Source organism: Rattus norvegicus, chromosome 2, assembly GCF_021556685.1.
Source record: "Rattus norvegicus strain SHRSP/BbbUtx chromosome 2, alternate assembly SHRSP_T2T, whole genome shotgun sequence".
Taxonomy (NCBI): Eukaryota; Metazoa; Chordata; class Mammalia; order Rodentia; family Muridae; genus Rattus; species Rattus norvegicus.
Genome location: NC_141535.1, coordinates 194,163,384 through 194,189,841, shown reverse-complemented (window position 1 = coordinate 194,189,841; position 26,458 = coordinate 194,163,384). Strand labels below are relative to the sequence as shown.

At 44.0% G+C, this 26,458-nt stretch overlaps 2 non-coding genes across 2 annotated transcripts; one reads left to right on the top strand and one right to left on the bottom strand.

Annotated features, from left to right (window-relative positions):
- Positions 1-983: 983 nt before the first annotated feature.
- Positions 984-1,064, bottom strand: Trnal-aag9 (transfer RNA leucine (anticodon AAG) 9). The gene has a single exon. It is a non-coding gene; the product is annotated as a tRNA-Leu (tRNA).
- Positions 1,065-22,708: 21,644 nt separating this feature from the next.
- On the top strand, positions 22,709-22,813 carry LOC120101182 (U6 spliceosomal RNA). Its single transcript, XR_015678748.1, has one exon. It is a non-coding gene; the product is annotated as a U6 spliceosomal RNA (small nuclear RNA).
- Positions 22,814-26,458: the final 3,645 nt, after the last annotated feature.

Here is a 26,458-nt window from a genome sequence, read left to right as displayed (position 1 = left end):
ACTATAGAGACCGAGGCAGGAAGGTGGTAAGTTTGAGGCTAACCTGAGCAATTTAGCTAGACTTTATATTTAAAAAAATTTATTATCATTTAAAAAAATATTTATTAAAAAGACGCTGGGCAATGGTGGCACAGGCCTTTAATACCAGCACTCAGGCAGAGGCATGTGGATCTCTGTGAGTTCAAGGCTGTGATCTACAGAGTTCCAAGACAACCAGGGCTACACAGAGAAATCCTGTCTCCAATCAGTCACACAGACAACAGAAAGATTTATTTTATTCGTATGTCTTTCCCCTGCATGTATGTGTGTGTACCATGTTATGTGTCTGATGCCCACCAAGATCTGAGGGTGGCATTGAATCACCTGGGTTTGAAGTTCAAGATGTTTGTAAGTCACTATGTGGGTGCTAGGACTCAAACCAGGGTATCTATAAGAAGAAACAATTGCTCTTAACCACTGAGCCAACTCTCCAGCCCTTTTTAAAAAATATTTTTTAAATGACATATACATATCTAGGTCAAGCAGAGCACATGAGTGTAGATTGCTCACAGAAGCCAGAAGCTCAGATCCCAGGAGTTACAAGTGTTTGTGCGCTGGCAGTGTAAGTCAATAGTGGTGAACCTGCCTAGTAGTCAGGGGGCTCTGGGTGTGATTGTAATACTGCAAAAAGAAAGGGAAGTACCAACAGAGGGGAAGGCCTTGGATGGTAGTGGCCTGTGCCTCTGATCTCAGGTACTTGGGGGCAGAATGCAGTCTGGAATTCAGAACAGAGCCCTGTTTCAAGGGGGAAAAGCCTCCCTATGTTCCAGGAGCCAAGAGCAGTATCAATATATTTTAGCAGGGAATTTAAATTTTATGTCGGCATGGTTTCCTACCAGTTTGGAAAGGTAGTTTTTCTAAAATAACCTCATCTAGAAATTGATTATTTTCTTTTCTTTTCTTTCTTTCTTTTTTTTTTTTTTTTTTTTTTTTTATTCTTTTTTTTCTGGAGCTGGGGACCGAACCCAGGGCCTTGCGCTTCTTAGGCAAGCGCTCTACCACTGAGCTAAATCCCCAACCCCAGAAATTGATTATTTTCTAAAAGGGTTTTGTGTACTCCTTTGCTGAGAGATTTCAGGACACTTTTATCCCACTAAAGAACACTTTCTACTTCTTGATTATCCAGGACAACTGTATATGATTCCACTTCCTTCCCCCTTCTTTGTGATTATAGACTAGAAACCATCCAAGAAATAAAGACACTCAGAAATGGAAGAAGGTGTGGGTGAAGGCCTAAGGACATTCTCAGGAAGGGAGGCCTTTAGGTAGCTGCATTGTGGAGTGTGAACTTTCCCCAACCTTCGATTCTGGACTCCAGTTGAACTAATGAAGGACACTGTCTCAAGGGAAAAAACAATGTTGTTTTCTCTAGCAATTCTTTTTTCTCTTTCAAATCATGTCTCTGTAAATTTCTTGCTATTGATATCCTACAAATTGATTTCTCTAGATGTAGGTGTGTAGCTACTAAACGCTTGCTGATTAAGTGTTGGGTGTTAGTGTAGTAACAGAGGATACATGGCAGGTGACACGTAGCAGTGTCCTCTGTACCAGGCACTGTTAGACACAGTTTACGTAGAACTGCTCAGTGTTAAAGCACATTTATCTGGTTGTCTCTCCCCGCCCCTGACAAACAGTTCAACAGCAATAATTCCTGCAATTTAATCTTCACCTCCCCATCCAGAATAATTAGAATTCCAGCGTTTCTCGGTACTGTTTTGACACCAAGGAGATAATAGCGCTGTGGATTCATACCATCTCCCAGGCTTGATGTCCACACAAAACAAGCAGATGCTTTGCTTATAGCACACAAGCTGTAAAGAAAATATGAAGTTATTATTTGTAGAAGCTCTGATTTTGGCTCTGTGGTAGCACACACAGGAGCCTTTAATCTCAGTGCTAGAGGGGGAGGGCGGCTTGTGGATTTCCGGAAGTTCAAGGTCAACCTGGTCTACAGAGGGAGTTCTAGGCCAGCCAGGACTACACTGAGAAACCCTGTCTGAAAAACCAAAGTGGTGGTGGGGGTAGACTTAAGCCTGCATGATCAGCCCTTATTATATAATTCTAGTGCCTGAGAAGCTGTTGACCTGGGGCTGCATAGTCAGTTCCAGGCCCTCCTAGGCTGCAGAGAGAAGTCCAGTGAAGTGACAGTGGCTCTTTGCTTGTTTGTTTGTTTGCTCATTTTGGTTTTTTTCTTTTCCAGTTCAGAGTTGGCCACCACCACTAGCACACATTAAAAATACATTGAGGAGCAGTTGCTGGAGCAGTTAAGAGCATTGGCTGCTTTTCCACAAGATTTGGTTTCAATTCCCAGCACCAACATGGTAGCGAACAATCATCTGAAACACTAATTCCAGGGATTCCAGTGCCTTCTTGCCTGCAATGGTACCAGGCATGCAGATATACATGTAAACAAAATATCAATATACACAGTTTAAAAATTAATACTTACTTTTTTCAAAGTACACTTATTGTATTGCTGTGCTGAAATGTCCCCCAAGATAAAACAATCTAAGAGCAAAGCTTGACAAGGCTCAGGATGTTCTAAAGCAGTGTTCTAAATCAGCTTTCCTAATTCTGCAACCCTTTAATACAGTTCCTCATGCTGTGGTGACCCCAAGCATAAAATTACTTTTGTTGTGACTTCATAACTGTAATTTTGCTACTGTTATGAATTGTAATGTAAATATCTGATATGAGACCTCTATGAAAGGGTTATTCAACACCCCCCAACCCCCAAAGATGTTGTGAATCACAGAGTGAGAACTGCTGTTCTAAAGGAAGTGAAACATTCCCTCCTGCAGGGAAACTCCTTAAAACTCAGGATGTAGCTGGACAGTTGTGGTTCAAGCCTTTTAAGTGTAGCAGGGAGGCAGAGGCAGGCAGATCTCTGTCAGTTTGAGGTAGACCTCATTTACACAGTGAAAAAAAACAAACCCTCAGGAAGTAAACAATTCAGTAGATTCAGGAAGTCTCAGAAACTGATAAGATTTACTAGCCTGCTCCCTCCCCAAGCTTATAGAAACCGTAAGAGGACTACTGAAGGACAGACATGTTGAATTGTGTAGGAGAGATTCAGACCAGTCAAGATGGCTAGAAAAGACCAGCTAAACTATCTAGATGACCTTCTCCAACCTATTGAGCTGCCTGTAGATTGTGCTGTGAGCTAAGTTACAAGCTTTCATGAGCTATCACCCATGCGAGGGTAAGGTTTGGTGACCTGTCTGAGTCATTTTTGCCCACCCATACCCCTGTAAATACTCCAACAAAACTCCTTGATTCACCAAGAAGGACTTTAGTTGTAGTATTCTGTCTGTTGTTGGTTCCCTGTCTGGTGTGAGTATATAGTTGTTTACATCTCTCCAGAAATAGCATCACACAACAGTGTGTGGGAGAGAGGTGTACATGTGCCAAAGCATGTGTAGAGGTCAGAGAATGACTTCCAAGAACTGAGTTTGTCCTTCCTTCCTTCTTTCTTTCCTTTCTTCCTTCCTTCCTTCCTTCCTTCCTTCCTTCCTTCCTTCCTTCTTTCCCTTCTGTTACAGATTTATGGCTTTTTCCTCTGTTTATTTGTTTGTTTATTTTTGGCCCTTTTCCAAGATAGGGTTTTTCTGTGTCGTCCTGGCTGTCCTGGAGCTCACTCAGCAGACCAGGCTGGCCTCAAACTCAGAGTTCTGCCTAACTCAGTCTCCCAGGTGCTGGGATTAAAGGTGTGCACCCCTGCACCTGGCTGGTTCTTTCTTTCTACTATGTGAGTTATGGGAACTGAATCTAAGTCATCATTACATACACAAGTATGTTCATCCCCTGAACCATCTTGCTGGCTCAATAAGCAAATGGAAGATGACCCACCACCACCAACAACAACAACAACCAGACTCAGATCAGAATAATTATTAAATGAAGACTACAAATAACATAGACATGAACTAGTAATGGGGGCACGTAGTCATTGGCCTGATGTTTTGTGTATTCTAATGCTAATACTGGTTCTTCAAGATCTGCTTGCCCCAGGACAAGAGAGTCCTCACATAGACCCAAGGGACTCTATGTGACCTTGCCCTCAGGTTATTTCTGATTGGTAAATAAAGGTGCTGACAGCTAATGGCTGGGCAGAACAGACATAGGCAAGGTTTGGGGTTCTCCAGGCTTGGGGATTGGAGAAAAGAAGGTGAATGGAGGAGGGAGACACCATGGGTTAGGAGTAGAGAAAGCATGGCCCTGAGTGCTGGCCAGATGAAACATTGTATGAAAGGAAATAGACTTTAATAGCATAGAAGGTAGAAACCGCCCAACTCTAGTGGTGATTAAGGTTTATGGTAAACAATAAAAGTTGTGTGTCTTTTGTCTGGGAATAGGATGGACAAAGGTGGGGTAGAAACCCCAGATTGGGATTAAAAAAAATTCTACAACAGAAGAATAAATATGCGTATTTCCAAATGCTGGATTAGTAATGAAGCCATGAAAACAGTCACACAGACTGGGCAGGCATCTGCCACGCCAATGCTTGAGAGATGGAGACAGGTAGGTCAGGCTAGGGACTCCTGGGATATACAAGACCCCTTTGAAACAAAGATGCTTTACAATATCTGCAAATAGTACCCAAGTACCTCACTGAGCCTACACAACACTCTTCAAAGACTTTGGGAAGTGAATGGGGCTGGGAATGTGGCTCAGTGAGGGACTTGGGCATTTGCTTAGCATTAGAAAGGCCCTGAGTTTGACACAGCTCTTGCCAGGCAGTGGTGGTGTTTGCCTTTAATCTTAGCATTTAGGAGGCAAAGGCAGGAGAATCTCTGCAAGTTGGAGGCTAGCCTGATCAACATAGTGAGTTCCAGGACACCCAGACCTATCTACTGAGATCTTAAGAGACTTGGGGCTGGGGATTTGGCTCAGTGGTAGAGCGCTTACCTAGGAAGCGCAAGGCCCTGGGTTCAGTCCCCAGCTCCGGAAAAAAAAAAAAAAAAGAACCAAAAAAAAAGAGACTTGGAGTTTGGTTTCCAGTACCCATATCCAGAGGCTGACAGCTGTTTGCAATGGCAGCACCAGGGAATCTGACACCCTCTTCTGGACTAGACAGACAGACAGACAGACAGACAGACAGACAGACACACACACACACACACACACACACACACACACACACACACACACACACAGGAACAAGGATGAAAAAGAGGATGAAATCACAGAATACTAAACTAGAGGATGTGTTGGAAACACTTAACCCAAGCCCTATTACTGTACAGCTGGAAAAGTTAGGGTTTATCCAAGGCCACACAGGGCAGGGCTTCCAACCCAAACAACAACTACATTTTTTAATTCCCAGGATTGTTAGTTCATCTTCTTTGTCCTTCCCACTTATGTATAATTCTGGGGCTGAAAAGAAGAATAGAGAACTTGATGATAAATCAGCAACATTCTGAGAAACGTTGTAACACAGCTTTCTGTTTTGAGTTGATATTTGAAAAAAGTGAAAGAAAAGAAACCATACTTTATGACTGTCTGCAGAATAACCCATTTGAAAATCAAGCCTCATGGTGCTGATTTAAATATCATCCTTTAATATCTCCCTGTTTCTGGGTAGTGCCCTTAATAGCCCCGAAGTACAGAGGCTACAGGAAATAAAAATCTGCTTCTCAGAGCAGTGGATAAAGGTGCTTACTGCCAAGCCCGATTTCCGTCCCGGGAATCCTCATGGTGGAAGGAGAAAACTGACTCCCACAAGATGTTCTCTGGGCTCCACACAAGGCCATGGCACATATATGCCCATGCACATTATATACAGAAAATAAATGTTAAAAAGAAACAAAAGTAACGAACATCATGTGATGTATATAATATTTATTTCTTGATTTCCTGCCACGAAACTGTGCTGTCTAATATATGATTGCTCAATTGTATCATACGGCTGGATTAGTGTCTAATCAGTACAATGCATGCAGTAAGTTCTCTCTGAATACTTGTGGACAAAATGAGTTTTACTGGAGTCTGCTCTTCTATCAACTGAATAGTGACTACCTCAGACATACATTTTGGGGGACTGAGAAATAACATAGACTAACAAGTCCTGAGGTGACCTTTCTCTTAATTTTAGCATGTTCCTTCCAATTCAATCTGTGATCCAAATGACCTTGGTCTAATGTCTGGCTATGAAAAGGTCCCTGACACAAAGTGTGTTCAAATGTGGCCAACTGATGACAGTGCTAACAGAGCTAACTGCCTTGGTGCACAGCCGCTGTTCTCGTTTAAATGTGAACAGATTGTCGTCATGGCTGCGATTTTGCTCTTTAAAAAGGAAAGACGTTGGTATTTACTATAGTTACCATAGTTTGCATGAGATAATTTGGGGATATAATCAGAGAGATTACATGGCTGAACAGTTTTAGAAGTTTCAGATTCTAACACCAAAGCCTAATAGAGATCTCTGAAAATACATATATATATATATATATATATATATATATATATATATATATATATATATACATTTGTACTATACCTATTTCTTTATTATATGCATATTTCTGAAGTGCTGAGAAGGGACCTCAAAGCCTTGTGCATGCTAGGCAAGTATTCTACCACTCAGCTTTATTCCATCCCAGTCTATCTCCCTGCCCCCACCCCACACCTGTGAGTGTGTGTGTGTGTGTGTGTGTGTGTGTGTGTGTGTGTGTGTGTGTACATATACATGGTTTTGCTTTGCTTCAAACTCTCTCAGACCCACCTGCCTCTGGCTGCTGAGTGCTGGGATTAAAGGCATATGCACCCAACAGTTAATTTATGTGTCTTCCAAAAGAAAGGGAATACTGTTCTCCAACCTGGGAAGACAGTGGCAGTGTGCGGTGTGTGACCTTATATTCTGGCAGGGTTCTGGCATCTGTGTGGGACTGTGTGTGTGTGTGTGTGTGTGTGTGTGTGTGTACACATGCGAGCGCAGTGGGTAGTTTATACTTTGTTACTTTTTAGCAAATACAGAGAGTAGTCACCTGACTTCTCAATCCACAGGTTTCCTAACCTTGAGGACAGAGGAAAGGGGTCTCTATCATCACTTTTAGATGAACCTTAGATCCCAGTTAATGAGCAGGTGCCAGCCAGTAGAAGCTACTTGGGTCTCAAAGGGTATGTACTCTGAAGAGAAAAACATAAACCAGAATGTCTGATGTGTGTTTCATACAATGAGCAAGGAAAGGCTGCTGACGGAAATGTCACATGCAGCTGCTTTTAGAGCAGCTCTTCCTGACGATGCCTCCCTCTCTGCCACTATGCCCCACCCTCTTTCTGCGTGCTAGTCATTCGGGGCTCTCTGTTCTCATCCTGCGTGCTTTGAAGCAGCCTGTAAATTGATATCTGTTACATCAGCCTCTTTCATGGTTGGTTGATCTGCCTGATGGGGCTGTAAGAACTGGCTAGCTAAGGTTTGAGTCATGAAGGAAGATTTACTTGGAGAGACTTGCCTGCAGTGCCCTAATCTCCTCTCATCAGTGTACGCAGAACAAGATCCTCTCTTCTACAACTTCCCCAGTTGTTCAATTAAACCTGTACGCTGCATGAATTAATGGATCAGGGAACATGATGTTGTCTCCAACCCTGAGTTCTCTTCACTTGGCTTTTTTGTCACCCAGTCCTCCTCATTTGAATTTAAGTTGAAAAGTATAAGTATTGTGAAGAGATCTTTCCTGACCCCACGTCTCAAAATGAGGATGGTTTCCTAGTTTATCATTCTATAGCACCCAGTATCTTGGTTTTTTTTTTCTTTTTTTTTTTTTTCTTTTTTTTTTTTCGGAGCTGGGGACTGAACCCAGGGCCTTGCGCTTGCTAGGCAAGCGCTCTACCACTGAGCTAAATCCCCAACCCCCAGTATCTTGGTTTTTTTACAACCAATATTATGCTTCTTTCATAAGACTTATTCCATATTTATCTTCCCTATCAGATTGTGAGTCCCATGAGGGGTTTCTGCCTGTCTCCTTCACCTTGACTCTCCGGCACCAAGTCTGTTTGGTAAATAAATGAATGACAAGTTTTATCTCATAATCACTTTGAGATTCCTTTGGTGAAAAACCCACTCCTGAACTCTGTGCCCTCCTAATCATTCAGGTAAATTAAGAACAGATGTTGAACAACAGCCAAGAGGAATTCTGATTGTTGGGTGGCTCCCTTTGCCTTGGCTTCTCTGTCTCTTTCTATATCAATACAATCTAAAGTCTTCAGCCATGTGAACTGTTCCTAATGCTCTCTAAGCAATAATGTCCTAGAAGACTGTAGTCTTTTTATATATATAAAAACAGAAGGGGTTGGGGATTTAGCTCAGCGGTAGAGTGCTTGCCTAGCGAGCGCAAGGCCCTGGGTTCGGTTCCCAGCTCCGGAAAAAAAAAAAAAGAAAGAAATCACTGTGAGCCCCTTTCCCCTGCACAGCCCCATGGAGTCAGCCATTTAGTAGCTCTTAGGAGTTGTAATAGGGTACCTGTGTCTCACAGGCTGCTGTGACACTCTAAGATCTTGGAATCTCTGAAGCAACTTAGCCCCAGTCACTCCTCTCTACTTTGCCTTTTAACCAGCTCTCTGAGTGGCCTTTGCTCTTGAGATCGGCTATTCTATTCCTTCATATTTTAGTCAGCTTAAAACACAGGCGAATAGGTGTAGTGACTCATGCCAGTAATTCCAGTACTTGAGAGGTAGACACGGGATGATGAGGAATTCAAGCCCATTCTCAAGTCGGAGGTCAATGTGAACTGTATGAGACTCTGCCTAAAAGGAAAGAAAAAGAAATCCAACAACAATAGTGAAAGTAAATCAAGGTTAGGCATAGTGGTACAAGCCTGTCATCCCAGCACTTAGGAGGCTAAGGCAAAGAATAATGAGTTCAAGGCCAAGCTGGTTATGTAATAAGACTGTCTCAAAGAGTAAAAGGAGGTAAGTGGGGAGAAGGGAAGGGATGGATAGAGTGAAAACAAGACTGGCCTCTAGGCTACTAGAGAAAATGTTTTATATAATCTGAAGTTTTTTGAGAATGAGCTCATTGACTTCAATAAACTTTTACTAAAATAATTTACTAACTCTAGGTGTTCCTGAAATACCAACCTGAACTCATCCATTTTTGTCTTCTTGTTGTTGCAATCATGTCTGACTCTGTAGCCCAGGCTGACCTGAGACTCACTGAGTATCCAAGCTGCCTTTGAGTTCCCAGTAGTCACCCCACCTCAGCCTCTGGACTGCTGAGGTCAACAGAGGAAACCCTAATATACTCATTGAATATCCCATCCTGTTTGGTCATTTCTTAGACTAAAAGAAAAAACTAAAAGAAAAAATTCACTAATTCGATAACTATTGACTAAACAATTGTTAATGAGCACCATAAGTTAAGCGCTTTCCTAGGTATTTGGAAAGGTCAATAAGACCAGGCATGTGGGCATGCCTGTGAGTTAGAGGCTAGCCAAGGCTACATAATAAATTCTCTGTTGCCTTGGCTCGCACAACCTCTCTTGCAGTTAGATTTGAATCGTATGACTAGAGCTGGCTGATGGCCAATGACAGAAGTACCCTGTGTAATTTTCAGGCCTAGGAAGGAATCAGGTCACGTGCCTTGCCTCTGACATTGCATCCTCAGTGCCCCCGTGTTTCAAAATAGAGTATCTGAGCCTCTGTGGTTCCAGAGTACCTTTGTATGCTCATGCCGCTGTAGTAAAACACTTGAGGCTAGAGTTGGATATATTGGCCTATACCTGTGACTTTGACTCTTTAGCGGTGGAGGCAGGAGGATTCCGAGTTGGAAGCCAACCTGGCTAATATAGTGAGAACCTGGGGTTGGGGATTTAGCTCAGTGGTAGAGCGCTTGCCTAGGAAGCGCAAGGCCCTGGGTTCGGTCCCCAGCTCCGAAAAAAAAAGAACCCCCCAAAAAAAAAAAAAATATATATATATATAGTGAGAACCTGTTTCAGAAAAGAAAAACTTGAGGCTGGCTAACTCACAAATAATCTGTTTACTTCTCTAAATGCTCACGGTTGTCAAGTTCAAGGTATGATAAAGAGGGCTGGTATCCAGTGCGAGCTACGTCTTCCAGAGGGATGAAGTCTGTGTCCTCACAAATAAAAAGGCTCCAGGAAGGTCCTGCTCCCTCAAGCTCTTGAATGAGGCCCTAATCCATTCATGATTGGTAATTCACAGCTTAATCCCCTCAAGGCCCCACCACTTAATATCATAATGGGGTTAATGGGATTAAATGTGAAGTTTGGAGGAAACACAAAAATTTAAACGTAATATTCCATCCTTGGTCCTCCATGCTCTGTAGCGTTCTCACATATGAGATCCCTTCATTTTGCCCCAACAGTCCCCAGAACCTTAATTTGCAGCAATCAACTTGAAGCCAAGTCCAAAGTCTCAGCGGAATAGTCTAAATCAGACAGCACTCAGGGTACAATTCCTCTTAAGGCAAATGTCTCTAGCTGTGAGCTTGAGAAATAAAGTAATTGCATTCTCTAGAAAGACAGGTAGTGAACACACATTCCCATTCCAGAAAGTAGCAAAAGGATAGATGGTCTAGCTAACAACTCTTAAGCACATCTAAGACACAATAAGAAAATAAATGACCTTAAACCTTGAGACTGAGACCCAAGTCAAATGATCTTGACTGTCTGACCCATTTTCCAGACACACTGGGGCAGAGGTTAGGCCCTGGGCAACCCCACCTCCATAGCTTCTCAAGGAGCAGCTGCTACTCACTGTGTTTGGAATTGAGGCCTTGAGTCTCTCCCAGTCTCCAATACCTCTCTAGGCACTGCCCCATGGAGCCTGTCTGTAATGGCTCTCACCTCCCTTTTCACATATAGAAGCTCTCCGCATGGGCCTCAAGGCTTTCTGGGACAGCTTTTGAAACGTAGGGAGAGCAGCATCTCCATAGCTCTTGCACTGTGCATACCTAGAGAGAAGGCCCTACAAGAACACTGCCTAGGCTTATGTGCTTCCAAAGGGGTCATGATGAGCCACTCCTGGGCAATTTGAGTTCCAGTGTGGGTGGCCAATGAGTTCTTCGATGAAACGTGAGTAGTGCTGGGCCTCATTGGTCCACAAACCTTCTTAACTATTCGACCCTAGCTCTCTGTGCTAGGACTAGTAACCTGGAAGATCGCTGAAACACCTCACCGTTGTTCTTCCTCTGGCCTCATGTTAGCCATGGTAACCCTCCTTATCAAATGATTGCTTGGGCCATAACCCTACTAATCTTTCCCAGACGACTTTTACAACCTAGTCAGGTTAAGAATTTTCCGGACCTTTAGTTCTGTTCCTGTTTTCACTATAAAGCAGATCCGTTTCTGTCTTCTCACATTACACATAAACATAGTCAAAAGAAGCCATGCAGCCTTGGGACTGACGTCCATGAGTCCTCTGACCTCTGCATGTATATGCTGTGACATAGGTGTACCTTCACACACACACACACACACACACACACACACACACACACACAGATTCTAGGCATGCGTGTGTGCGTGCATACGTGCATGCATCCATGATTTCTTTTAAGTGCTGCCTTACATGAAGCGTTAGGACAAAGACACAATTCAGCCAAGGTCTGTCACTTTACAACAGATTGCTCTTTGCTCCAGTGTCCAGTGCCTTGTTCTTCATTTCCATTCGAGACCGCATTAAAATACCTTTCCTGCCAACTTTGCTACCAGCATTCTGATTACAACCACTTAAGCAATGTCTGAGGCTTCGGCTCTCACTCTGGCTCTCCCGGCCCTCCCCAGACTTGCCCTTTGGCAGTCTAGCAAGCTAGGCTTTGTCTAGTGTGTACTCTCATCCTGTCTAGTCTCTATGCATCCTCCACTGCTGTAGCTGCGTCCCCATTTTCAGACACACGTTAGAAACATTCCACTCCCAATACCAACTTACTTCGGAGTGTATTTGTGCTGTTATATTTTTTATTTTTAGTTATTTTATGTATATGAATATTTTGCCTAAGTGCACGTGAATGCCTACTGGAGCCCCTGAAACTGGGGGTTTCAGATGATTATGAACCACTATGTGGGTCCTTGGAATCAAATCCCTGTTCCCTGCAAGAACAAAAAGTGCTGTTAATCGTTGGGCCATCTCTCCTGCCCATTGGGCTATTACTTAAAAATGAAGAAATAGGAGGCTAGATTGCGGGAGCAAGATGGCTCAACAATAGAAGCGTAAGCTACTCTTGCAGAAGATCTCAGTCTAGTTTCCAGAACTCTCATGTGGTTCCCAACTTCCTATACTTCAGCTTCAGGGAATCTCATACCCCTTCTGGTCTCCACAGTTACCTGCATGCATGTGCGCACACATGCGCACACATGCACGCACACGCGCATGTACACACGCATGTACATACGCATGTACACACACACGCGCACACACGCACGCACACACGCACGCACACGCACACACGCATGTACACACGCATGTACACGCGCACGTACACGCGCACACGCACGCGCACACGCACACGCACGCACACACGCACGCACACGCATGTACACATGCATGTACACACAGTTTCTCTCCCTCTCCCTCTCTCTCTCCCCTCCCCTCTCTCCCTTCCTCCCCCCCACTCGCACACTTAAAAATAAATCTAAATAAATCTTTAGGAAAAAAAAGATGAGTTGTGGTTGTTGTTTGCATAACCCAGCCCTTGGGAGACAGAGGGAAGAGAATGGCCAGGACTTTAAGGTCAGCCTTGGCTACGTAATGGAACCTTGTCTCAAAAAGACACAAGAGATAGAGGCCATTGAGATGGGTTGGTGAATAAAGGTGCTAGTTACTCATTACCCTCTAACCTGCACATGCCTTGGGACACGCACACACACATTGTGCGCACAATTCTTGTAAAACTACTAAACAAATAAGTAAACGAAGCAGGGGAGACTGAATAATGGGAATGACTGGTCACAGCTGTGGAGGCTGAGAGGTTTAAGGACAAGGTGTTTGAAAGTGTGCTGTCTGATGAAAGCCAGTCTCTGCTTCCAAGATGGCTCCTTAAAGAAATCTGCTCTTCCTTTTCTTTTCTTTTTTTTTTTTTTTTCTGGAGCTGGGGACCGAACCCAGGGCCTTGCGCTTGCCAGGCAAGCGCTCTACCACTGAGCTAAATCCCCAACCCAGAAATCTGCTTTTCAAGACAGGGTTTTTCAGTGTAGCAGCCCTGGTTATCCTGGAACTCACTTTCTAGCCCAGGCTAGTCCCAAACTCACAAAGATCCTCCCGCCTTTACCTCCCAAGTGCTGGGATTAAAGGCATGCATCATGATATCCAGCTATAAGCCCAGCTCTTAAAACTGTAGCTCTTGCTGCAGATTAAGTTCTGACTTGATTTCAGAGGGACACAGACGCTCGTATCATCACATGACACAAGCTGGAGCAGCACTGGCCCTGCTCCGATCGCCAGCCTGGGCTAGATGAGTGTCATGTGCGGGGGTGGGGGTGGGGTGAAGGTGGTCACGCTTCTGTTGTTGAAGATGCTGAGAACTCAGGGTGTGGCTGCTGGCATGGCCGATGCTCTCTGCACTGAGTGCAGCCCTGCTATTTATTTAATCTTTTCATGTGCTAGGCACAGTGCTGGCATATTTGTACTAGTGATTTATTATTGTTAAAGCCCTGAAAAGTCAATTTCCTTGCCAAAGACATATTCAATATTCATTACGAACCATTACATCCACTCCTGCCATATCCCCTTCATTCTGTTTTCTTTTAATGTTAGTTCTGAAACTGATGCAGATCCTGACATTTTAGAGAGAGAAAGAAAAATGTGAGCATTTATCTTTTAGACACAGATCCACAGACTCCTCAGAGCCTAAGTCTATGATGTTAAAGAAGAATAGTTAATTTGCCTTCCCCCCCTATAATTAAAACTGGAGATGATATGTTGCTACTAATAGAAGTTTATTATGATAATCCAAAATGAGCTCACTAGATAAACTGGAGCACTGAACCTTACGGCATTGCTTTTAAAGCACTGTTACACACTAACACTGAGAACTGCAGGCTAGTGGATGACGTAATGCTATCTTGCCACTCAGCCTTTAGCCGCAGGGCTGTTTAGACTTACCTATACACTAAAAAGACGTTGCTCTTTTTATTTTCTGTGATACTGGGAGTTAAGTCCAGGAGCTCAAGCATGCTAAGCACACATACTCTGAGAGATATCCTCGGTCCTATACTCATCGGCTTTTATCATACGACATGCTTCTGCATTTTAATAAAAGTAAAATGTAAAAGAAGTAACTCTGATGAGGTAATTCACAATGCCTTCCTAGCCAGCCTGTCTTCTGAGTCACTCACGTATTTCAGCCCAGTGCCACCCATGCCAACCAGAATACTCCTGACACAGCCAGCCTTCCTCAGGCAGAGCTCCATTGCTTTTGCTTTTGCTGTTATTTTGTTTTTTTCCTGAGGGTTTTGTTTGTTTTCCTGTTGGTTGTTCTTTTATTGTTGTTACTGCTTTGTTTTTGTGATACTGTAGAAATACAATGTAGCACTCGCTGACTTTAAACTCACTGTGTGGACTAGGCTAGACTTAAACTTCCTCAAGGCCTAACCCTTTCTGAGTTTTCCTTCAAACCTCATGCATCCATTCTTTTATTTTTACTTTTTTTAATATCTCATTACTTTATGTGTGTATTTTATGCTTGTGTCGGTCAGAAGAGGGTGTCAGATTCCCTGGGCCTGGAATTAGAGAAGGTTGTTGACTGCCATGTAGGTGCTAGGAATTGAATACTGGTCCTCTGGAAGAGCAGCCAGTGCTCTTCACTGCTGAGCCATCTCTCTAGCCCTGACCCTTTACATAGTGTGCCCTAGTTAAGGTTTTGCTGCTGTAAACAGACACCATGACCAAGGCAGCTCTTATAAGGATAACATTTAATTGGGGCAGGCTTACAGGTTCAGAGTTCAGTCCATTATCGCTAAGATGGGAACATGGCAGGCATATTCAGGAGGAGCTGAGAGCTCTCCATCTTCATCTGAAGGCTGCTAGCAGAATACTGGTTTCCAGCCAGCTATGATGAAGGTCTTTAAGCCCACACCCACAGTGACAAACCTACTCCAACAGGGCCACACTTCCTAATAGTGCCATTCCCCAGGCCAAGCATATGCAAACCATCCCATGGTGTTTTCTTGAGCTTAGTAGATGGTGTCTGGAAGATGGTCAAGCAATAGATAGAACCTATTTATTTACCAAAGGTTAAATCAACACACTACAATATTCACCGGGTTCGTTCTCTGGTCGTGCCTGACTGAGCAGTAAGTGTGCCCAAGCGAGCAATGACAACCACATTAGAGTGACCAAGCAGCAAAAGCAACTACAAACATCTTCCATGATAAGGTATGCCTCAACCTCACAGACATTAAATATGACAATATGCGTCCTAGACTAGGTAAAATCCAGTACCGTTGTTTTACAAATAAGGCTATACATCGCCAATACCTCAGGTACCCACAAGCTGGCAGATAATTCCTCCATTTATTCACAGTTACCTTTGGCCCTCTAACCTAGATCATAACAATGAGTCAAGGGGCAAAGACGGGCTTTGGTGTCAGAGACCTAAGCATGATCCTTAGCATTAGTTTTCATGTGTGTTACCGTGGGGGGCGAGAACATAAGGATAGCATTTAATCGGGCCTGGCTTACAGGTTCAATTCTATTCTAGCAAAAACCTCTGACTCAGAAGGTTTTCATATAGGGAAAAGTAATGTTTGAAAAGTACTTTGTAAAATCTGTATGCAGGTGGGCAAGAACTAAAGGTCACACATGCATCAGGAACCGTGCAGGGCATTGGCAGTCAGCACTCAGTGTATCATGTGAGCACATGAAGGTACCCAACGCCTAGATACTCGCCTTGCCCTCTCACTAATCCCAGATTTTCTACTGTCTGAAACAACCCATTCGTTGCCTCACACATTGAAGTAGAAATTTGCAACCACCATCTGTCCCAGAAAGAAGAGTTGATCAAAATGAGCCCAGTGCAGATCGTAGCCAGGCTTCTGTGAACCATATGGCACAACGGTGGAATACTACCCTAGCATGCATGACACCCTAGGCTTGATCCCCAGCGCCAAAGAAAGATAAAAGTAGCATTTGAGTTTGGAAAAAAAATGGCTCAGCCTTTAAGAGTACTTGCTGCTGTTCTTTCCTGGGACCAGAGCTCAGTTCCCAACATCGTGTTGGATGGTTCACACCAGCCTGCAACTCCAGCACCTTCTTCTGGACTCCAGAGGTTCCTGAGCACATGTGTGCATATATACATACACATAAATGAAAAACAAAAAAAATATATAATTTGCTGTATTTTCCCCATAGGTAAAATTGGGGATAATACTTTTCTACTAATATTATAAGGTTATGATAATCAATCTAAGCTGGGAGTAAGCTTAGTTTGTGTGAGCTGTGAAACGTTTTTACTTTTAGAACCATTCATTCACTGTGACTTTAATCCAAGCAGTTCCTGTTTGTAAGGCACTGTTATACAGTACTAAAACTGAAAGATTAATAATTAATATTAATAATAGCAGGTAGCAGATTAATAATAGTAAAATAAAACTAATGAGAGAGAAAGAGACAGAGAGACAGACACACACACAGAAAGAGAGAGAGAGAGAAAGAGAGAGAGAGAGAGAGAGAGAGAGAGAGAGAGAGAGAGAGAATATGCCCCCCAATGCCTATTTCTTTTGTTTTTTTCAAGGCAGGTTTTCTCTGGCTATCCTGGAACTCACTCTGTAGACCAGGCTGGCCTCAAACCCAGAGATCTGCCTGCCTCTGCTTCTGGACTGCTGGAACTAAAGGTGTGCGCCACCATTGCCAGGCCTGAAAGAAAACCCCTTGTGTCTGAGCTGTCTCTCAGGAACAATTCAGACATTTTGGGGTTGTTTTTGAGACAGGTCTTGAGCAGCCCAGGCTGCCCTCACACTTGGTATGTGACCAGGGACAATCTTGAATTTCTGATCGAGCTGGGATGTCTGCTGGGATACCATAAGTGCACCAATACTACAAGTTTATGGAGTCCTAGGGATCGAACCCAGGGCTTTGTGCATGCTAGGCAGGTAGGTAGTCTACCAACCAAGCTGTGACTTCCACGGAGAAAGGTTTAAAAAAAGCTACAGAGAATCCATGACTCAGGATGCTGACCTAAAGAGCTTTAGACAATTTATAACAAAAGGCTTATGTACACAAACAGTTGGTGACCATAAAATACTGGCCATAGAGCCAGGCATGGTGGCATGTGCCTTTAGTTCTGTCACTTTGGAGGCAGAGGCAGGAGAATCTCTGTTACTTTGAGGTCAGCCTGACCTACATAGTGAGTTCCAGGACAGACATAGCTACATAGTGAGACCCTGTCTTAAAACAACAAAGACATACACATATAGCAGCCACAGAGACCAGAGACATGGACAAAGAGTCGGTTGTAAATTAGTCCGGGCAGTGGTGCTTTTACACTGCCATGTGGGAGGCAGAAGCAGGTGGACCTTTGAGCACCAGGCCAGCCAGGTCTACGTAGCTAGCTTCATATCATCTAGGGCTACATTGAGAAACCAGGTTTCGAAATAAACGCTTCCATTTTGGAGAAAAGCTCATTAAGATACAGGATGTTAAAAGGAAGGTCAAAGACTCCATCGTGCATGACAGTCTTTAAGCTCAAGAAGTGACCCACTGGCTTCAGAAAGTCCCTAGAAGTTATCCTTACTTTGACCTTACTTTGTTCGGTCTTCCCTTCCCTATCTGGGGTCAGTGAACATTTGTTCATGCTACTCTAGATGGTGTCACACCACATTCTTCTAGAAGAAAGAATTGCAGTCCTTAAAATGGAATGACACGTAATGCTCAAACTAGGGTTAGAGATTCAAACTAAGAGGCTAAAGAGACATAAGGCACATTGTTATACCTCAAATAAAAAGCTATCTTGATTTAATAGAGAGTAGAGTGGAGGGGAACATAATAGACTTTTTAATGTTTCAGATGCCCATAGGGTTGAGGAGCAAACTCCATGGAATTGGAGGACTCCAGAGACCCATCTTTTTTTTGGAGCTGGGGACCTAACCCAGGGCCTTGCGCTTGCTAGGCAAGCGCTCTACCACTGAGCTAAATCCCCAACCCCAGAGACCCATCTTAAGGCTGCCTTCCCCCCCCCCATTTTTATTAATTTGGCTATTTCTTATTTACATTTCAAATGTTATTCCCTTTCCCAGTTTCCTGTCCATCAGCCCCCTAACCCTCCCTCTCCCCTTCTATATGGATGTTCCCCTCCCTACCCACCCCTCATTACCGTCCCCCCCAACAATCCCCTATACTGGGGGTCCAACCTTGGCAGGACCAAGGGCTTCCCCTTCCCCTGATGCCCCAACAAGGCTATTCTCTTCTACATATGCAGTTGGAGCCCAGGGTCAGTCCATGTATAGTCTTTGGGTAGCGGCTTAGTCCCTGGAAGCTCTGGTTGGGAGGCTGCCTTCTTTAGGACATTCTCTTTTTAGACACTCAATCTCTGTGACAAATACCTGAGAACAATAGTTAAAGGGGTGGTTTAATCTGGCTTACAGTATCAGTGGTTTCAGTCTATGGTCTGTAAACTATCTTACAGACCCAAGGCAAGATGCATGATACTGAGAGGCAGAGCACAGGTGGACTCCCAGAAGTGGAAAGGGAGACAAAAGAAAACAAAACCCAAAAGGTTTTTGTTTTGTTTTGTTATTCATAGGCTTGGGGAAAGGTATTCCTTTATGAGGTATGACCTAGTAACTGTTCCTCTAGTTAGGCCCCACTGGTAACATTTCTACCATGGATAAAGCTATTGAATTATGAACACACAGCATGTTAACTCATGGACTAAGTCAGAGCTCTCGTGACCCAGTCACCTGCCAATGATTAGATTCAATATCTGGGTTCCAAACCTTTACCATACGAGCCTTTTAGAATATCCAGACATCTTCAACAATAATACTGTAATATTTCATTTTATCTATAAGCATATTGACTCCACATTGAGATTTGTATGTGTGTGCACATACTCACACATGTATGTGTATGTGCACAAGTGTGCAATGCAAGTGTACAGAAGCATGTACATGAGGCCAGAAGTTGACACTAAGTATCTTTGTTTTTATTTTCTTCTCATTTATTTGTTTGTTTTTTAAGTGGGATTCTCTGCATAGCCCCAGTTGCCCTGGAATTTGCTCTGTAGACCAGGCTGGCCTTGAAGTCAGAGATCTGATTACCTCTGCATCTTAGGGTTTCATTGCTGTGAGCAGACACCATGACCAAGACAACTCTTATGAGGACAGCATTTAATTGGGGCTGGCTTACAGGTTCAGAGGTTCAGTCCATTATCATCAAAGCAGGAGCATGGCAGCATCCAGGCAGGCATGGCACAGGAGAAGCTGAGTGTTCTACATCTTCATCCAAAGGAAGCCAGGAACAGATTGTTTCCAGGAAGCTAAGAGGAGGGTATCTAAGCACCCAGTAACACACTTCCTCCAACAAGGCCATACCTGCTGTAACAAGGCCAGATGCCCTAATAGTGCCACTCACAGGGCCAAACATATTCAAAGCACCACATTTCATTCCCTGACCCCCATCGACTTATTCAAACACACGAGCCTATGGGGACCATACATAGCCATAGCACAATGCTAAAACATTTATTCCAACTTCAAAGGGCTCCATAGTCTATAACAGTCTCAACAATGTTAAAATTCCAAAGTTCAGAGTCTCTTCCGAGATTCATCCAATCACTAAACTATAATCCCTGAAGCAAGACAGGAAACCAGCTGGGCAAATTCCAAACTCTGCATCTCCACATCTGATGTCAACTTCAGATCTCCAACTCCTTTTTCATTTTTATTGATAGCTACAAACTTCTCTCTCCTGGGCTGTTTCCACTCCCTGTTAGCAGCTTTTGCCGGCAGATAGACCACGGCTCTGGCATCTTGGGGTCTCCAAGTCATCTTTGACTTTATAGCTTCTTGTTCCAATGTTTGGGATCCACACATGATCTTCTGGGCTCCTCCAAAGGTCTTTCATCACTTCTCTAGCTCTGCTCTCTGTAGCAGTCTAGGCTCTGGCTGACTCTATTCCACTGCTCTGACTGTTCTTGGTGGTCATCCCATGGTACTGGCATCTCCAATATGCTAGTGAGGTCTTTTGTTGCAACTAGACTTTACCAACAGCCTCTCATAAGCTCTCTTCACGGTGCCAAGCCTCAACTCCTTTGCATGATCTCTTCAGTCCTGGGACATCAACTGCAACTGAGGCTGCACCTTCACCAATGGCCTTCCATGACCTCTCACAGTGATAAGCCTCAGCTGCTCTTCATGATCCCTTCATGCCTTCAAAACCAGTACCACCTCGGTGACTCTTACACACTACCAAGTCCAGCTGCAGCATAAGGTACAACCCTGACTATCTCTGGAACACAGCCTCTTTGTGATCTCAGAAAACACTTCCTAGAAGATTTTACCTCAGTGATGCTGGTCTCTTCTTGATCATTGCTAATTCCTTAATTAGTTTCCAGTAGTCCCATCAACTGTCCCAGTAGTCCCTTCTATTTTTGATTCTAAAGTCAGAGCCACATGGCCAAGGCTGCAGAGTCCTGCTGCTTGCTGGGGCTGGAACATCTCCCACCCCCTTATTCTATTATCAGCTTTCTGTTTTCCAACTCCTTCACTGTCTAAGCTTGGCTGTCCTGGAACTTGCTCTGTAGATTGACCTTGAACTCAAAGATATGCATGATTCTGTGTCCTGAGTGCTGGCATCAAAGGTGTGTACCACCATGCCTGGACCTAAGCTTTTCTTCACCTAGAACTTGCCCCAGGCTGGCCTTGAACCCAGAGATCTCCTTGCCTTTGTAAATAATAGGCTTAGCAGGTGGGATCTACCTTGAGGTCACCACTCCCTTAATCTGTTTATCTCCTTGAACACAGGATTCAGCTCCTTTCTACTTCCTGGTGGACCTTTCATACTTGAACCATATATTTTATGTTTCCTTTCTCAGCTTGATCCATTTCATTAAAACGCTCTTCATAAGAGTGAATTTTAGTAACCATGTGACAGAATTTATACCAGGCTGTTTTGGGACTTCCTTTATCAAAGCAATTAAAATCTCTTCACCTCAAGCAGACTCTTCAGACAATGGCAAAAAGTAGCCACATTCTTCACCAAAATACCACAAAAGCAGTCTCTATGCTACATACTGGAGTTCTCCACTGAGACCTCTTAGGGCCAAGTCTGCACAATTCAAATCACTCTCAGCAATAAAGTCTTGCATATTCCTACTAAAATAGCCCATTAAGCCCCACTTAAAACATTCCATGGCTTTCCAAATCCAAATCCACATTCTTCCTAACAAAAGCATGATCAGGCCTATCACAGCAATACTCCAGTCCTGATACCAACTTCCAGCCTTCAGATCACAGGCGTGCCCTCTATTTCTGGACTGTAGTTCATTCCAGATGTAGTCAAATCGACAATCAAGAACAGCCATCATGCTCTGCCTCCAGATTTCTGGGATTAAAGACATGCACCACCACTTCCTGGAAACACTGAGAATCTTTTACTTTCCTTCTCCACCTTGTCTGTTGATGGAAAGCCTCCCTGAATGTGGTGGTGCTCACTGACTGTCTGCACTAGCTGGCCACTGAACTCTGACGATCTATTATTCAACTCCACTCCTCCACCACCCAGTGATAGATTACAGGTAGGGGTGACCATGCCCAGATTTTATAAGACTTCTGTAGATCTGAACTCAAGTCCTCATGCCTTTTCAGCAACACTCTCTAACTGAGCCCATCTCTCCAGCCCATCAGTGAGATTTAAAACACAGGCAAAAACAAAACAAAAAAGTCTATGTGCACAGTAGGCAGCACAATGCCGTGAATCAGAAAACTAACTGTGCCTCTTCCTATTTAAACCTGGAAGAAATACACAGTACGTGATATCTATAAAGGTGACATCCTACATTGCTTTTCAGAGAACTGAACCACTCCAGAAAATCCATTTTATTTGCAGAACTGTTGCATAACCCATCTCTCCTCTACTTCAATGGAATGCCCCTGTCATTGCCAAATGTTGTTTGCCTGGTGGAAATTCTTGGCCAGACCTATGGATTGCCAGACCTTGCAGCTGTTTACCCTTGAAGTCCAGTTCTCCTATAACATCAAGTCAAACGACATTTCCTAATGCCCTAACAAGAGTGATCACCCAGCTAGTTGCCAGTAGGGATAGGACACCACTATTGCTACCCTCGAGTGGTATAGAATTGGTGTAAAAACAAGCCTATGGGTATCAAAATCGTAAGTTCAGGCTATGAAGTGATAACTAGGAGTGACAGAAGAATCATAACAGAAGAAAAGGCAACCTGCAATCTTGGCGCGTGCTTTCTGCCCCTAGGATGTTAGGGGCACTATTTCTGTACAGCCTTGTCTTTCTGCCTACAATATAGCCTTCGAAGGACCACCTTTTCCTCTAAGATTCTCAGGACCACCATTTCTTCTAAGAGGAAGAAATCCAGCTTTGCCTAAAACAGTGCAGTAAGAACAGCTGAGAATGGTGGCGCATGCCTGTGGTTCCAATATTCAGAAGGATCAAGAGTTCAGAGCCAACCTTTGTTGTTTGTTGAAACCTTGTCTCAGAAACATAAAAAAAAACAAACAAACAAACAAACAAAAAAAAAACAGTACTCTGTGGCAGCACATATGGTTAAATTCGAGTGATATAGAGAAGATTAGCACAGCCCCTGCACAAGGATGACACAAAAATTTGTGGAGTGTTCTGGTTTAAAAAAATGTTTGCAAAAACCGAACCCAAGTCAAGCAAGAGAACAGCACCAGAGCCACTGCCTGCTCTGCGCCTCCTGCTCTCTGCTAACCTCCTGCTTTTGGCTACTTCATTCATTTCCCTGTGAGAATGAATGTCATCCCCATTCCAAGCCTTCAGTCAATGTGTTCTAAAAGGAGAGAGAGCCTGCGAGTATGAGTCAACTTTATTCCTGGTACTGAACCCTGTTTGTTCTTGTATTAGTTGCCCCGAGGAACAGGGAAGAGCAATGTAACTTTGCTTTCTCCGGCTATTAAAAGGAAATGATTGGCAGTCAACCCATTTTACTAAGTGAGGAGAAAGAGCTTGCACACTGAGCTCCTGTTAGGTGCACACAGGGACTTTTGAAGCATTTACTTTAGAATGCTCCACTTGCTTTTATTAATCTTGGTGCTGGCTTCTTGGGCACCAAGAAGAATCAGGCTACCCCAGAAGTCTCCAGGCACCTGCCTGGTGGCCTGGTAAGGGAAATGCGTTCCTTCACTTCTCTCAGGCAGAGCAATGCTCACTGATGGGTTCTTCTGTCCTCCCTCTGGAGTGCACTGATTTGTTCCGGGTATTTACGTCCCTAGTTAGAGGATAGCCTTCTGAGGGTGGGGTGTAGCTCAGTGGTAGAAAACTTGCCTTGCGATCGTGAGGTCCTGGGTAGGAAGAATCCTTAGCACTGGAAAAACAAAAACAAATTCCGAGAGTTATGTCTCTTCATTCCTCGTTCCTATCAAATTGTGCAGTACAGAACAAAATGCTGGCAGTGCTCGGCGAGAGGTTTTTAATCAGTCAGTCGACGAATTGACCAAGCCTCAATGGAATACGTCTGTTAGGATTGCCTGCCTTTATTAAAGGGTATCACTCCTCTATGTCAGTTCATTAAGAGTTAAAAAATGTACTGGGCATGGTGACACTCGGGAAACAGCAGCAGGTACATCTCTGTGAGTCTGAGGCCAATATGGTCTATGAAATGACTCGAGGACATTCAGGGCTCTGCTGTCTAGAAAAACAGAAAAAACAAAAAACAAAAAAAAAAAAAACAAAACAAAAAAAAAAAAAAACACAACAAATGATTTCAAGGACCTTCAAGGTAGGCTATAGTGCTGGCTCCAAAGCCCAGTGACTGAGTTTGATCCCAGGCACTGATACAGGAGAAGGAAGAACAGATTCTGGCAGATTGTCCTCTGACCTCCGCCTCTGCAGGTGTACCCTGCTCTACTCCACTTCTCCCCAAAAAGAACAAAACTGAGAGTAGGAGCTTCTTGGAGTAAATCATTAACAAGCCTCCTGACGGCCAATGTAAGCAGAGAAAGGGAGAAGAATCTTGTGGGGGGCGTAGTCCTCAGCGCCTAGTTCAGACTGACCCAGGAACGGGGACTGCAGAACACCATGGCCGAAGCAGTATCTCTCTGGCCTTTCAGCAGTCAGCACACAGCCTCTGAAGGACCTTGCTCTGTATCTCACTCTGTTCTCACACTGTGAATGAAGAGGGCAAGGCTCTCTGGCCCAGCCTGTGATTCTGAGAGGCTCGCTGACAGGGCGGCTGAGAGGTTGAGCAGATGCATCAGGAATGAGTGCCTGTGCTCTTCTCTGACTGCCTATTTTGGCCATCTCCCTGCTTTGAGACGATGCTGTGGAGAGGTCAGAGGCCTGAGCCAAGGCACAGATAGGAGAGAGATCTGGAATCGACCTCAATGGGTAGGGCCCATTAAGACGAAAGGGAGTACAGTGTAGGGAATGCTCAAAAACACCCTGACCCATTGGAAGGATCACCGAGGGGCCAAGCTTTCCCATGAAGTGAACCCTCAAGCACTACTAGGAACATCATGCATTCCAGTGTTTGAATGTTGGACGGAGACAGGAAATGGTAATAAATCTACCTACATTGGATAAGTGAACTTGGCAGTCTAGAACCTCTGCTTGGTCTTCAGTAAACAGGACAGTCTGAATGTTTCTTCCAGCAAAATTAAGAGTGCTCTCCAAGGGGGGCTGGAGAGATGGCTCAGTGGTTAAGAGCACTGACTGCTCTTCCAGAGGTCCTGAGTTCAATTCCCAGCAACCACATGGTGGCTCACAACCATCTGTAATGGGATCTGCTACCCTCTTCTGGGGTGTCTGAAGACAGTGATAGTGACATATATAAAAAATAAATAAATCTTTAAAAAAAAAAAAAAGAGTCCTCTCCAAGAAGAGGCTGTAAGTCACCAAATACATTCAGTGTTCTGTGGCCTGGAGCTCAGAATCTACCTAGGAGTCTTGGAAGAATGAATCTCTGAAGGCAGGGTCTTGACTGGGAAGCAGTAAGCTCGAAACTCTGCAGACAGAGCAGAAGCACTGGGTTGGAGGCCCCCCTGGGTAGTAGAGTGAAGCCATGCCTCAACAAAACAAAAAAAGAGAGAGCAAAACAGAACCACAGCAAGGCTTTGGTTCTCACTGTACTTCCCTGTGTGGGAGCCCAGAAGTGTAGGGGAAAAACTTGCCCCAGAGCTCATAAGGCCCTATCCCTCCCTGAGGGACTGTTGGCAGTTAATGGTTGCTAGAGAAGGAAGTCATTTTATTCAGTGGTGTAATCACTGGTAAATTGCCCAAACTCTGGTAAATAACCCCCCACCCCCACCTATGCTCATGTGAGATTCTCTCCCTCCCGCACCCTCTGACAACTTGAAAGTAGGCAGGAAGGAATGAGAGAGAGATTATAGAAAGCATAGTGTTGCATATCTGTAATCCCAGAATGTGTGAGGCAAAAGCAGAGGCAGACAGATTTCTTGGAGTTTGAGGCCAATTTGGTCTACATAGTAAGTTCTGGGCCATCCTAGACTACATAGTGAGTCGGGTTCCAGAATTTGCTTTCCTAGCACCCATACCAGACAGCCGACAACGGCCTGTAGCTCCAGAGGCTCAAACATCCTCTGCTGCTTTCTGCAGAGACCCACATTTATGTGCACACACAGACACATAGACAACACAGACAACACAGATACACAAAGTCTTTTTTAAAGATTTATTCATTTATTATATATAAATACACTGCAGCTGTCTTCAGACACACCAGATGAGGGCATCAGATCTCATTACAGATGGTTGTGATCCACTATGTGGTTGCTGGGATTTGAACTCAAGACTCAAGACCTCTGGAAGAGCAGTCAGTGCTCTTAACCACTGAGCCATCTCTCCAGCCCACACACACAAATTAAAAGGAAGAAAGAAAGAAAGAAAGAGAAAAAGGAAAGAAAGAAAGAAAGAAAGAGAGAAAGAAAGAAAGAAAGAGAGAGAGAGAGAGAGAGAAAGAAAAGCCAGGGGTAATGGTGCACTTCTTTAATCCCAGCAGTCCAGTGGCAGGGGCTAGTTTTATGTCAACTTGATACAAGCTAGATTCTTTCAGGAAGAAGGGATCTTAATTGAGAAAACGATTTCACAGATCGACCTATGGGAAATGTTCTTGATTAGTGATTGATGTGGGTGGTGCTGTCCTTAGGCTGGTGGTTCCAGCCTAAGGAACCACCTATAAGAAAGCAGGCTATAAGAAAGCAGGCTGAGCAAGCCATGAAGGAGCAAATCAGTAAGCAGCACTCCTCCATGGCTTCTGCTTCAGTTCCTGCCTCCAGGTTCCTGCCTCCAGGTT